This window comes from Danio rerio, chromosome 7 (genome assembly GCF_049306965.1).
Source record: "Danio rerio strain Tuebingen ecotype United States chromosome 7, GRCz12tu, whole genome shotgun sequence".
NCBI classification, from domain to species: Eukaryota; Metazoa; Chordata; class Actinopteri; order Cypriniformes; family Danionidae; genus Danio; species Danio rerio.
In genome coordinates, this window is record NC_133182.1 from 15,833,939 (window position 1) to 15,846,722 (window position 12,784).

General features: G+C 36.3%; 1 long non-coding RNA gene across 1 annotated transcript in view; it reads right to left on the minus strand.

Annotated features, from left to right (window-relative positions):
* Positions 1-1,793: 1,793 nt before the first annotated feature.
* LOC141375323 (uncharacterized) overlaps positions 1,794-12,784 on the minus strand; it is a 35,471-nt gene continuing 24,480 nt past the window's right edge. Inside the window, exons 2-4 of the long non-coding RNA XR_012383195.1 lie at positions 9,243-9,550; positions 8,986-9,142; positions 1,794-5,907 (exon numbers count right to left, since the gene is read on the minus strand). This is a non-coding gene — a long non-coding RNA (uncharacterized lncRNA). The remainder of the gene's footprint in view (positions 5,908-8,985; positions 9,143-9,242; positions 9,551-12,784) is intronic.

A 12,784-nucleotide genomic window follows, 5' to 3' on the forward strand; every position in this document is an offset into this window, starting at 1 on the left:
ACCATTAGTCTACAGCCTTGGCAAACAGTTCTGCATATGCATTTTTGATTGGTTGATCACTAACACTTTCAATTTCATATAATTGCCTTTGTTCATTTATGCAACCCATCACTGGGAAACACCCATACACACTAATCCACACACATACTCTATGGACAATTAGTTCACTCAATTCACCTGTACCGCATGTTTTTGGACAAAAACCGGAGCACCCAGAGGAAACCCACACAAATATGGGGAGAACATGCAAACTCCACACAGAAATGCAAACTGACTCAACCGAGGCTCGAACCAGCGACCTTCCTGCTGTGAGGCGAGTGCACTACCCACTGCGCTGCCCTAATTGCCTTTGTGTTCATTTTTAAAGGATCTTTCACACTGTACTTTAGTGCATTTGCAAAATGTATTTGCAAAAACATCATGTCAAATAACCAAGAAAAGACAACGCAGAGGAAGTCAAAAAAAGCTAGGCATCATTACATATTAAAAGATTTACATGATTGTGTCAGATACAACTACGTTTCATTAATATCATCATATTGAGCTGATTCAAATTGACAGAGCAAGTATAATTTAAATACATTAACAATTCATTAGTAAAATAAAAGGCCATTTCCCTTGGGCTAGTTTCATAACAGAGCTGTGGCTCTCAGTTTGGGCTGGAAACATGGCATGTGTTAGCATATTATGCAAATAATGAACGACAAATTTCATGCTGGCCTGTTTGCAAAAGGGAATTAGAGGCGACACTGGCAGCAAGTTATTCCCACAGTACATTACATGAGCTGATGCAAATTTACAACATATGGAAATATTTATTAATTTGTGAATTAATTAATGTGAACTTTTTTGACGCATTCTGGCTTAAAAACTACACTAGTGACAGCATGTTTGGGTTTACATTTAGTTTAAGTTATTTATTGCAGACTGAAAAAACACTAGAATAAAATGCATATTTCACTTTTAAAGGGATAGTTCACACAAAACTAAAAAAGATGGCAATTCGGTGTCTCAGTGGTTAGCACTGTCGCCTCACAGCAAAAAGACTGCTGGTATGAGTCCCGGCTAAGACAGTGGGTTTCCCCCAGGTGCTCTGGTTTCCCCCACAGTCCAAAGACATGCAGCATAGGTGAATTGGATGAACTAAATTGGCCATAGTGTATGTCTGTGAATGATTGTGTATGGTGTTTTCCAGTACTGGGTTGCAGCTGGAAGGGCATCTGCTGTGTAAAATATATGCTGGATAAGTTGGCGGTTAATTCAACTGTGGCGATCCCAGATGAATAAAGGGACTAAGCTGAAGGAAAATGATTGAATGAAAAAAGAAGATATTTTAAACAAAGCTGAAAACCTGTAACCATTGACTTCCGTAGTATTTGTTTTTTTCTAAAATGTAAGTCAATGGTTACAGGTTTAAAGCTTTCTTCAAACCATCTTCTTTCGTGTTCAACAGAAATAAGAAACTCATAAAGGTTTGGAACCACAAGGGAGAATATATAATGAGTAAGTTTAAATTTTTGGGTGAACAACCTACTAATATATATATATATATATATATATATATATATATATATATATATATATATATATATATATATATATATATATATATATATATATATATATATATATATATATATTAGTGGGTTGCATATATATATATATTCTAGAGAGAGAAGTTGTAAAACTATAGTGTTGGTCAAAGTTATTTGGAAGCACCCTTGGGGAAGACAAGCAAAGAAAGTTGTGAAAAAAAGTAATAAGTTTGCATTCTTTTTTAAAATCTTTTATTTAAAAAATCCCTAGATCAACGTCAAGGTCAATTTTATTTACATGGCATCTTAAAACAACAAGAATGTTGTCCAAAGTGCTTCACAAACATAGCAAAAATAATAAACAATTAGAGAGACAAGACAATTTATGCAACAATAAAATGTAAAAAAAAATTAAAATAAAATTAATTAAATCTGTATAGACAATGAGTCCTAAAAGAGTGAGAAAAAAAAAACTAATGTTTATTAGGCTAAAAAGAAGAGGTAGGTTTTGACAGTTTTTTTTTAAAACACAATGTAGATGAGGCTGTAATTTCTTAAGGTAATGCAATTCATAAAATTCTAACATTCATTCATTTTCTTTTCAGCTCAGTCCCTTTATTAAGCAGGGGTCGCCAAAGTGGAATGAACCGCCAACTTATCCAGCATATGTTTTACCATCTCACAAGGAAACTAAAGTATTTTACGTTTTGACAGTTCACTCGTAAGAAAATTTTCAAAAGTGGCACCAAACCCCACCTATAACCCCAACTGTTATTGGGTGATTAGCAAATCGTACTAAATTGTATGAATTAAATCAAAAAGTTACGACTTGCCATGAGATTGTGTTGGTTTAACTCAGCGAATGCCCTTCCAGCCAGATACCGAACACAAGGAAACACCCATACGCTCTTACATTCACTCACATACTCTATGGCCAATGTAGCTAATTTGATTCATCTATAGCATGTCTTTGGACTTGTGGGGGAAACCGGAGCACCCAGAGGAAACTCACGTGAACACGGGGAGAACATACAAACTCCACACAGAAATGCCAACTGACCCAGGCGAGGTTCAAACCAGCGACCTTCTTGCGGTGAGACGATATTGCTACCCACTGCACCATGTGCTGTCTTAAAATCTAACATTTCATAAATAAATCAGCAGTGGATATTATTATATAATAAACATTTATCTCTAATCCAGCATTATAAAAAAAAATCATTGTATCCAAAATTTATTATGTGAACTATCTCTAAAGTATATTTGCTTTCATGTTTTTGTTCAAACATGAAAGAACAAAGCCACTGCTCATAATTGATTTACACAGATTTTTATTTTTTATTTATTTATTTTTTACCAAGGGTGCCAATAAGTTTTTACAATGATTGCATACACTGTAAAAAAATGCAGGGTTCCACAAAATTCATTCATGTTGTCCCAACACAAATTGATTAAGTTAAGTTAGGTTAATTAGCAGTGCACTATAACCTATACCTGTATTCTTCACTTGCTGCTGGTTAGACCTAAACTGCATTTTGTTGCATTGTACTTGTACATGTGTAATGACAGCCTGATCTCACGAGAAAACGTAAGTATTCTTGTATGATTTTTAAAAGGAGGCGTGGCACCTAACCCCACCCCTAAACCCAACCCTCATTGGGGGATGAGCAAATCGTACTAAAATGTACGAATTAGATCGCACAAATTAATACGAATTAGCCCCTAAATGAAAAAGTTACGAATTGCCGTGAGATTGTGTTGGTAATGACAATAAAGTTGAATCTAGTTAAATTTAATCCAAACATTTTTAACAAATGTATGTGGATTGAACATAAAAGAATTAAGTTGTCCTAATGAAATCTCAAGAATTGCGTTGTTTCAGTTTATTTTAAATAGGTAGTTTGAACACATTGCTATAAACACATTGTTATAAAATTGTTATAAAATAAACACATTGTCATAAAATTGCACATTGTTATAAAATTATAACTTATGCCAATGAAAACATAAGAAAACAAATGAATTTCATTAGTTTCCCAGTGATGGGTTGCAGGTAGAAGGGTGTTCGCTGCGTAAAACATATGCTGGATAAGTTGGAGGTTAATTCCCCTGTGGTGACCCCAGATTAATAAAGGGACTAAGCTGAAAATGTATAAATGAATTTCACTTAGCTGTTAACAATAAAACAAGCAAAAGGTTACATTAGTAATGAAATGACAATCTCGAAACCATCCTTTATTCTTTCAATCTTGCTCTCATCTCAGATGGGATGGCAGGCTAAATCAAATGTAACCATGAGCCAACTTTGGCCCGCAGGTTCTAGTTTGGGCATCTCTGCTTTAAATAATAACTTTCTACAGTAGCTAAATTAGCAAATAATTGTCATCCTGCCCTGCTTAACAGAGAGAACTAGAATAACGCTTGGTGGAAATTGGCTATTACATATTTCATTCTCTTGACCATTGATCTGTAGGCTTTTCTTGTACATGGAATATGCGCTCACTCACTGTGCCCGTATTAAAAAACCCTTTTCCAAATGAAGGGTATCAGTGAGGAAAATAGTATTTACAGAACCATGTTATGAATATAAATGTTCATTCGAGCATGGGAAAGATTTTAAACAGTGTTTTATGCACTGTGTAGTTTATAGGTCCTAATCTAGCTCTACATTACTAGATTTACACCATAAATCAAATGGAAGTATAGAAATGTATCCTGTGGTTATTCAGATGAGCTGAGAAGGCCATTCATCAGATAATTTTTCAAACTAATCCATGCATACACTCTACAAAAAGACACGGGATTTCCACAATAGGACACCATCTCTGCAGAATAATTGTTGTTGGTGGATTTAAACTGTTCAAAACATTTTTTATAGTTTATATTGCTGCATATTCATGCAATCATTGCTCTGCATAAGTGCTTTTCAAACAAGCACTCCTTTGGGTTATTTTCAGATTCTGAACCCAAAGGCTTATTAATCATCTAATCATTTCTGAGGAAGTGTTAATTCCATGGTTTGGCTCCCAGCACTAATGTTACATTAATTAGAATGGCCTTCATAAATGTGTCTTGTGTTCAGTAATGTATAGTATTGTGTTGAGGATTCATTAGAGAAATTAGACAACTGATTATGATTTGTAAAATTAATGACAGTGAGTACAAAGAAATAACGGGAAAAAACTCCCACTTCATATTTTAATACAATAAACATTACAAAACAGTACACACAATGGTGTCAAAAAAGAGTTTGCCCCTTTCAGATTTCCTTTTTTTTTGCATGTCACACTTTAATGTTTCAGATCATGAAACAAATTTAAATATGAATCAAAGATAACACAAGTAAACACATAATGCAGTTTTTAAATGAAGGTTTTTACTATAAAAAACAAAATCTAAAATATTTCTAAAGCGTTAGGACTACAGTAAACCACTGTGAGAGCCATTATCTACAGATTATCACTTTAGATTTATAAGGTTCTATCTGACATCTTTGTCAAAATTGAGTTATTGACATTTTCTTATTAAAAGACAACTTATTTACATTATGGGAGATTTTTTTATAAGTTGTTTACATTTTAAGAATTTTTAATGAAAAAAAAAAGTTCCACACATACTTTTTGCTATGGAATGAAAAAACTTTAAAGCTCAATATCTCAAAATCAATCAGAACGCAGATAGAACCTCTAATTCCAAAGTGACGAGATGGCAAAACATGGAACAATGGAGAAGTAACCCAGGAGCAGCTGGCCAACCAAAACTTTTCCAAGAACGCAGTGGCAACTGATCTAAGAAGTCACAAAAGGCCACATAAAGACATCCAAAGAACTGCAGACCTCACTTTCCTCAGATGAGCTGAGTGTTCATGACTCCACTATAAGAAACATAAGTGTTCATGACTCCACCATAAGAAAAAGACTGGGCAAAAATGGTTTGCATTGCAGAGTTTTTGAAGTTGAAAACCACTACTGAGCTAAAAGGACATAAAGGCTTCTCTCAGTTTTGCCAGAAAACATCTGGATGATCTTCAAGACATTTGGGAAAATACTCTGTTGGCTGATGAGACAAAAGTTGAACTTTTCGGAAAGTGTTTGTCTCATTATGTGTGGCGTAAAGTTAACACCGCATTTCAAAAAGGACCATAATACCAACCGTAAAATGTGGTCGTGGTAGTGTGATGGTCTGGGGCTATTTTTGCTGCTTCAGAACTTTGAATACTGTAGTAAAAGGAACTATGAATTCTGCTGTATACCAAATTATCCTGAAGGATAATGTCCAGTCAGGCGAGGCAGTGGCGCAGTAGGTAGTGCTGTCGCCTCACAGCAAGAAGGTCGCTGGGTCGCTGGTTCGAACCTCGGTTCAGTTGACGTCTCTGTGTGGAGTTTGCACACAAACAGGTGAATTGGGTAGGCTAAATTGTCCATAGTGTGTGAATGTGTGTGTGGATGTTTGTGACCTCTTAAGCTGAATCGAATTTGGGTTTTGCAGCAGGGCAATGATCCAGAGCACACCATCAAGTCTAATTTTAAATGGCTGAAGAAACAAAAATGAAGACTTTGGAGTGGCCTAGTCAAAGTCCTGACCTGAATCCAATTGATATGCTGTGACATGACCTTAAAAATGTTCAGTTCATGCTTGAAAACCCTTCATTGTGGCTGAACTACAACAATTCTGTAAAGATGAGTGAGCCAAAATTCCTCCACAGTGCTGTAACAGACTCAGTGCAGTGGGGGGGTCACACAGGGTTATGTGGTTTAGTATTTTGTTTTCCTTTAGTAATTAAAACCTTAATTTCAAAACTGCGTGATGTGTTCATGACACAGTAAGTGTCCTCCCCAGTACTGGGTTGTGACTGGAAGGGCATCTGCTGTGTAATACATACACCAGAATAGTTGGTGGTTCATTCTGCTGTGGTGACCCATGATAAATAAGGGACTAAGCCGAAAGAAAATGGATGAATGAATGAATAATGTCAGCTATAGAATTTACTATAACTTGCCTTCATGTATGCCTTGGTTATTTGACAACTGTGATATACATATTTTGTCTATGTATATCACATATTCAGCTTTACAATATTTTAATATTTTTACTTCTAAATGATTAGAAAAGTCACAGAAAAATCAGAGAAATTGTCCAGTAAAAAAAAGCTGGTGGAAACCTTGAAGTATGTATACTTGTTAGAGCAGCATACTGTATGTTTGTTGGGTTCAAATATCAGACATAATCTCCTCCATCATCCAAGCCTTTAAAGCAATAATTCCTGTTATCCAGTATCTATCAAAACCATCTCAGAAGAGAAGGCTGGACAGGATAATCAGGAGGGTGACATTAAACGCTTCCTGTAATTCAAAATCTGGAAGTGACATAAGATGCAAAAATGATTGAGAGCAAACAAAAGCAAGCAAGATGCGCTTTTGTGTGGGTTGAGTGATGTGATGATTATACGCATCAGGCTTGAACTGAAACACAGACGCATCACGCCATATATTCAGCCAACTGGAGCGGCTCATGGGAACTCAGACGCTTTACGCTCCTGAAATAAAAATAAAAATCATACGCTGTGGGTCTGTTGCGACAAAATGAAGGTGTTTATTTCTCAAATAAAATACCATGGCAAATGCACTTTAATTTTCAAAATAACATTCTATTTATTTTTTATTTATATATATTTTTTTTTCAAATCATTTCTCAGGATGGATTAGATGCCTTTGTGTGCTGTATGTTTAACTTTAAAGGAGCTTGAAACTCATAGGACTGCAGACGGTCTCCATTCTAACAAATTTTAATCACAAAGTTGTTCCCAAATCCATATTAAAACAGCCTTTGAGCTTAGAAAACTATAGTTTATTCTTAAAGCTGCAGTTTGAAAGTTGTGGGAAAAGCTGTTCATAAGTGGTCAGCTAGTAAGCAAGACAAGGAACAGCATCACACCGCCCCGTAGAATTCGTTTTAAACATGAAATGCAGCCATACATACCTCAGGTTACATAATTCGCAATCTCGAGAAATGTATATAGGGCTACATTTTCAGAATGAGCCTGTGTTGTGCAACCCAGTACTGGGAAAAGAGTGAAGACATGTCAATGTTACAAAGCTTTTTATTTAGCTTGAAGAATCAGAAAAAAATTAGCTCTCAGTGTTAATAATAAAAATAAACGTTTCTTTAGTACAGTGGCGTTGCGCAAAATGCGGAGGCCCCCCTGCAGGGATCACTGACGGGGCCCCCGGTTGAAGCGGGGGCAACGCGGGGAAGCGGTCACAAATTGAGGAGCGATCACAAACTGAAAGCGGTGAGAGCGTCAAAGTAGCCAGAAGTCATTCGTTTTTAACGAGAACCGGCGGCGAGAAACAGCGCGGCGCATCTTCTCCTGTGTGGGCGTCGAGGAGAGTTGAAATCAAGTCAACTTTATGGTATGAGCTATGACGCGCTTCGGCGGCAAGCAATCAGAATGATGAAGTAGTCCACTGCTTGAGAGGACTTCAGAGAACAAAGACCTGTGAACTTTGGTTCCGACCACAGTTGAAAATCGCGACAACGTGAGGCCCCCTAATCCTGTGGGCCCATCCGCTACGCCACTGCTTGAGTAGCCAATCAGCATATTAGAATGACTTCTGAAGGATCATGTGACAGACTTATGATGTTGAATGTCGGGACTGAGCTAACATAAACTAAACAAACAGTATTAAATGAACCAACATTTAAAATGATCAATAAATACTGTAAAATGCATTGCTTGTTGTTAATTAATGCTCAGGGTTATACATTGTCTACAGGGTTATCATTACCAAGCATTAAGGAAACCAACACGATTACAGAGACATTTGGATCTAAACTATTTCAGTTTTTTTGCATCCTCGTCTCGGTCTTCCCTCGTCACACCCCTGTGGCCCCAGAATGTTCCAGGAATGTCAGATGATTAATAGCTGATTAGCGCACATTAATAAGGGTCTGCAGAGCCTGTAGTTCTGCCACAGCAAAGGTCACAGTCAGCAATAGGGGCAGAATCAGATGGGCAATCTGTCTTTCAGCTACTGCGATCCCAAACACTTCAGCCAGAGGCCAAGCGAATGCCACACAATCAGCCAATGATTTCTGAACTCAGTAAGCTGGCTGGTGCAAAGTAGGGTATATGCTGAATGGTAACCATTAAAATGGTAGCTGTAAGGTTAGGTTACAATAAAGGAGCGATTCATGAGTAATTGTAGGCGCAGTTAAATAATCATCTGAATTTTTTTTTACTTTTTATTTAGTTTTGTGTGTGTGTGCCAGACAGCAATTATGACTTAATTATGACTATCAATGTTTCCATGCTCTTCAGTAACTTGCCACTCTGAACTGAGCTTCAAATGACTCCATGTGTTTCTTATTCTCTTATCTTTGTAAGTGGTTGTTTGACTGTTGTGATGGAGGTTGAGCAGCCCCTTTGCAATATGCGCCACAGCTGTACCTGTTCTCACAGTTATGCCAGGCTCTGCCAGCCCCGTCTGTTCTGTGCCCACATTGAAGCCTCTTCCATCTGTTTCCCAGCCTGTCTCTACATCTCTTTTATTCTCTGTCCCTTGCTGCCTCTCGGTTTTTCCCTCTGGTCCTCCATGGCTGTTTTTCTATGAGCATTCACAAATAAAGTCAGTAGTGAGGTTTAAATAAGCCAAAGTAATCCATACTGATGTATTCAGACATGTATATTTAAAGTAACAGACTGACAAACTCTAATGTGCTGGGTTGGAACGGTGAACGTCTTGGCTTTGTGTGTTTGGAGCCGTCAAGTGCATGAGCCAGGCGAGTTTGTCATTTCTTTCTCTTGATGAGAGCAGGAAAAAGCCTGGCCAGTTGAAGCATCTGTCTGTGTTCTTCCACAGCTGCAGACACCAGAAGAGCAACCCCTCTGGAGAAGACCCAATCGGGGATAATCCAGACCTGCAGCTTTTTCTTGCCAGCGGAGGAAGGGAGCGCATGTAGAGGAGGTTTGAGGAGAAAAATCACAGCCACAAAACTGGAAAAGAGTGCAAAACCTGAAATTTGAATAAAATTAGTCACTCTAAATTAAACTACACTGAATTTAAATTGTCATAAGTGGAAATATTCATCAAACGCAGCAACACCAAAGCTCCCAAAATACAAAGTTATTAAATTAAAAAGGCTAACAAATCGTGTAACGTTTCAAGCCACATGGCTCTTCATCAGACAGTGATTCATCAGACAGACTTGTTCATTTCATTCATTCATTCATTTTCCTTTCCACAGAGAAATGAACCGCCAACTTATCCAGCTAGGGTTTTACACAGCAGATGCCCTTCAAGCCTGCCCTGACTTCTATCAACTGCATTTTTACCCACTAAACTGCAGCTCACTGGATATAGTCTTCTTTTCTGATCCTAGAGATTGTTGTGCGTGGAAATGCCAGATATTGAGCAGTTTCTGAAATACTCAGCCCAGCTGGTACCAACAACCATGCATGCCCAAAGTCAATTAAACCACATTTCTTCTCAGTTAACCCTTTGCAGGCAGTTTGATTGACAAGTGATATGGCCAATCATTACGCCGACATTCTGTGCCCATATCACAGCCACCACTTTCTCCAACAAGCAGAACAGCAAGACTAGCATAAACGTGTTGATTCAGCTCATATTAACAATAATAGCGTGTTGATTCAGTTAATTAGAAATAAGTCGATTGGATAAGCAGCAAAAATGTTTTTTGAGTGTGTGTTGAGGTCCACAAACTCATTTATCAATTGTAAAATAACACAGTAGTTTTTACCGTATAAATAATTGATCTTTGTTAAAGTCGCAAACTTTTTATAAATACTGTATATATATATATATATATATATATATATATATATATATATATATATATATATATATATATACATAATATATGTATTTACATATATACATATATTACATATTTAGCATATTTATATATATATATATATATATATATATATATATATATATATATATATATATATACATATATATATATATATATATATATATATATATATATATATATATATATTTATATATATATATATATATATATTTACATATATATATATATATTTACATATATACATATATTATATATTTAGCATTTAATTATATATTTAATTAGCATTATACATTTCGTAACCATTGTATTTTGTACAGTTTTTTATTGTTTGCTTTTGTTCAAGTTTTTATACATTTTGCATTTGAAAAATACAATAAAAAGCCAATCGTAATTGCATTTTCAATAGGAACAGATTTCTGGTGACAGTTATAATTTTTTAAACTGTAAATTGTTATTGAATGCAGGAGAGCTGCACATATTTTTGGTCAAAGAGCCACATGTGACTAACCACAGGTTCCCTACCACTGCTATATAGAGTTTCAGACATCTGGATTTAATCATATTGTTTTGATACACTGTAAACCCAAAAAGTTAAGTTAACTCAAACCATTTGCGGAAACTGATTGCAACATACCATTTAAGTTCAAAAACTAATCCTAATGAGTACTGTGAACTTAATCCATTTGAGTAAACGAAGCAATTTGAGCACAGTAAAGCTGCGGTCACACTGGGCTTTTCCTCCCATAGACTTCCATTCATACGCACGGGAATGTGTCAGAACGGAAACGCAGGGTCATGCGTCAAGTTTCGCAGGTTGCTGCGGTGCAAAGTTCAAGCTTGGTGAACTCTGATCTGCGAAATCGCATCACTTGACTACGTGAGACCAATCGAGGATCAAAACATGACATCTGGACAGAAATTAAAAACATGGAGCAATCGCTCGCTTTTTAAATGTCTAATAAACTTGTTTAATCCTGCCCCTTTTCTCAGCAGCGTACGTCAGAATATCGCACGCACAAACTCTAGTGTGACCGCAACTTAAAACCCAATAATTGAAGTTTTATAAACTAATTTTGTGAGGAGCACATGATATGATTGAGTATGACTGGCTGCTCATCTGTAATCAGTAATAATCCAATCAGAGTGATCCTGGTTTACAATAAATGGATTGTTTTCTCTCTACTGCTCTATCTTTGGGAATTATCCCCCCTTCCACCCTATCTCTTCTTTTTTTTTCTCTTTTTTTAAGGGGGAGCTCTCGTGACCTACCTGATCAGGATTTTCTCTCAGGACAGCATGCCAAACCTGCTATAAACGCTGAGCATATCTAGGTAGGAGCTCTTGAAATGAAGAGAACTCAAACCAACTGAGTACTGTAAAACCCAATAAGTTAAGGCAACTCAAACCATTTGAGGAACCTGATTGCTACAAACCATTTGAGTTAAAAAAAACCTAATCTATGAGTACTGTGATCTTACTCCATTTTAGTTGAAGTATTGATGTATTTAGTTAACTCATTACCTTTAACACTGAGATTAAAACTCTTTTCAAATAGGTAGAATTAACTTTCAGTCAATTTTGAGTTAACAACACTCATTTCATTTGATAAAGTTGACTTGGGTTTTGCAGTGTAATAATGCAGTGTTTCACAACAGAATTCAAAATGTGCACAAAACAATAACCAACAAAAGGCTAAAGACCAATCAAAGACAGATTTACAGCCAACTTGAACTTCCAAAGGCATTTCATTCCGTTGACAAGTACACTGTAAAATATACTGGGTTCCACACTATCGTTATGTGTTAAGACAACATGAAGGAATTCAGTTAACTTGTTTAGTTAAGTGGATTGAACATAAAACAATTAAGTTGTTCTAAAAAAAAAACAAGAATTGTGTTTTAGCTCATTTTAGTACAGCTAAACAGTAGTTTGAAGTAGTTTGAACAAACAGCAAACATCATTTTGGGGTGTTTTTGAGCAATTATTGTCTCATATACAGAACTTTCTTCGTCTCCATAAACACAACATTATTTTTCATTTGAGCGGGTGAACCAGTTGTAAATCTAAATAGGCCAGTGCCACCCTGAAACTTATGTAGACTTGCCAGTGATATACATGTGTAGGAAAAAAAAGAAAAAAACGGTCTTGACATCCGGTTCTGCGGTGGCATGAAGGCCATACTTCAGAAGTGAGGAAGGTTTAATCGCTTGTTAAATTGTCCAAAGTGATTTCCACTTTAAGTCAGTGACTGTTGAGAGACTGTCATTTTCTTAAATCCTTCATCAAGACAAAAACATGTCACAAATACAATTGTTCCGGCAAGAAAAGGTAGAAAAAGAAGAATGAGTGATCTGAATAGAGTAATATAGAATCAGCACCAGCTCAAGCTCAATTATAGAACGATGCCT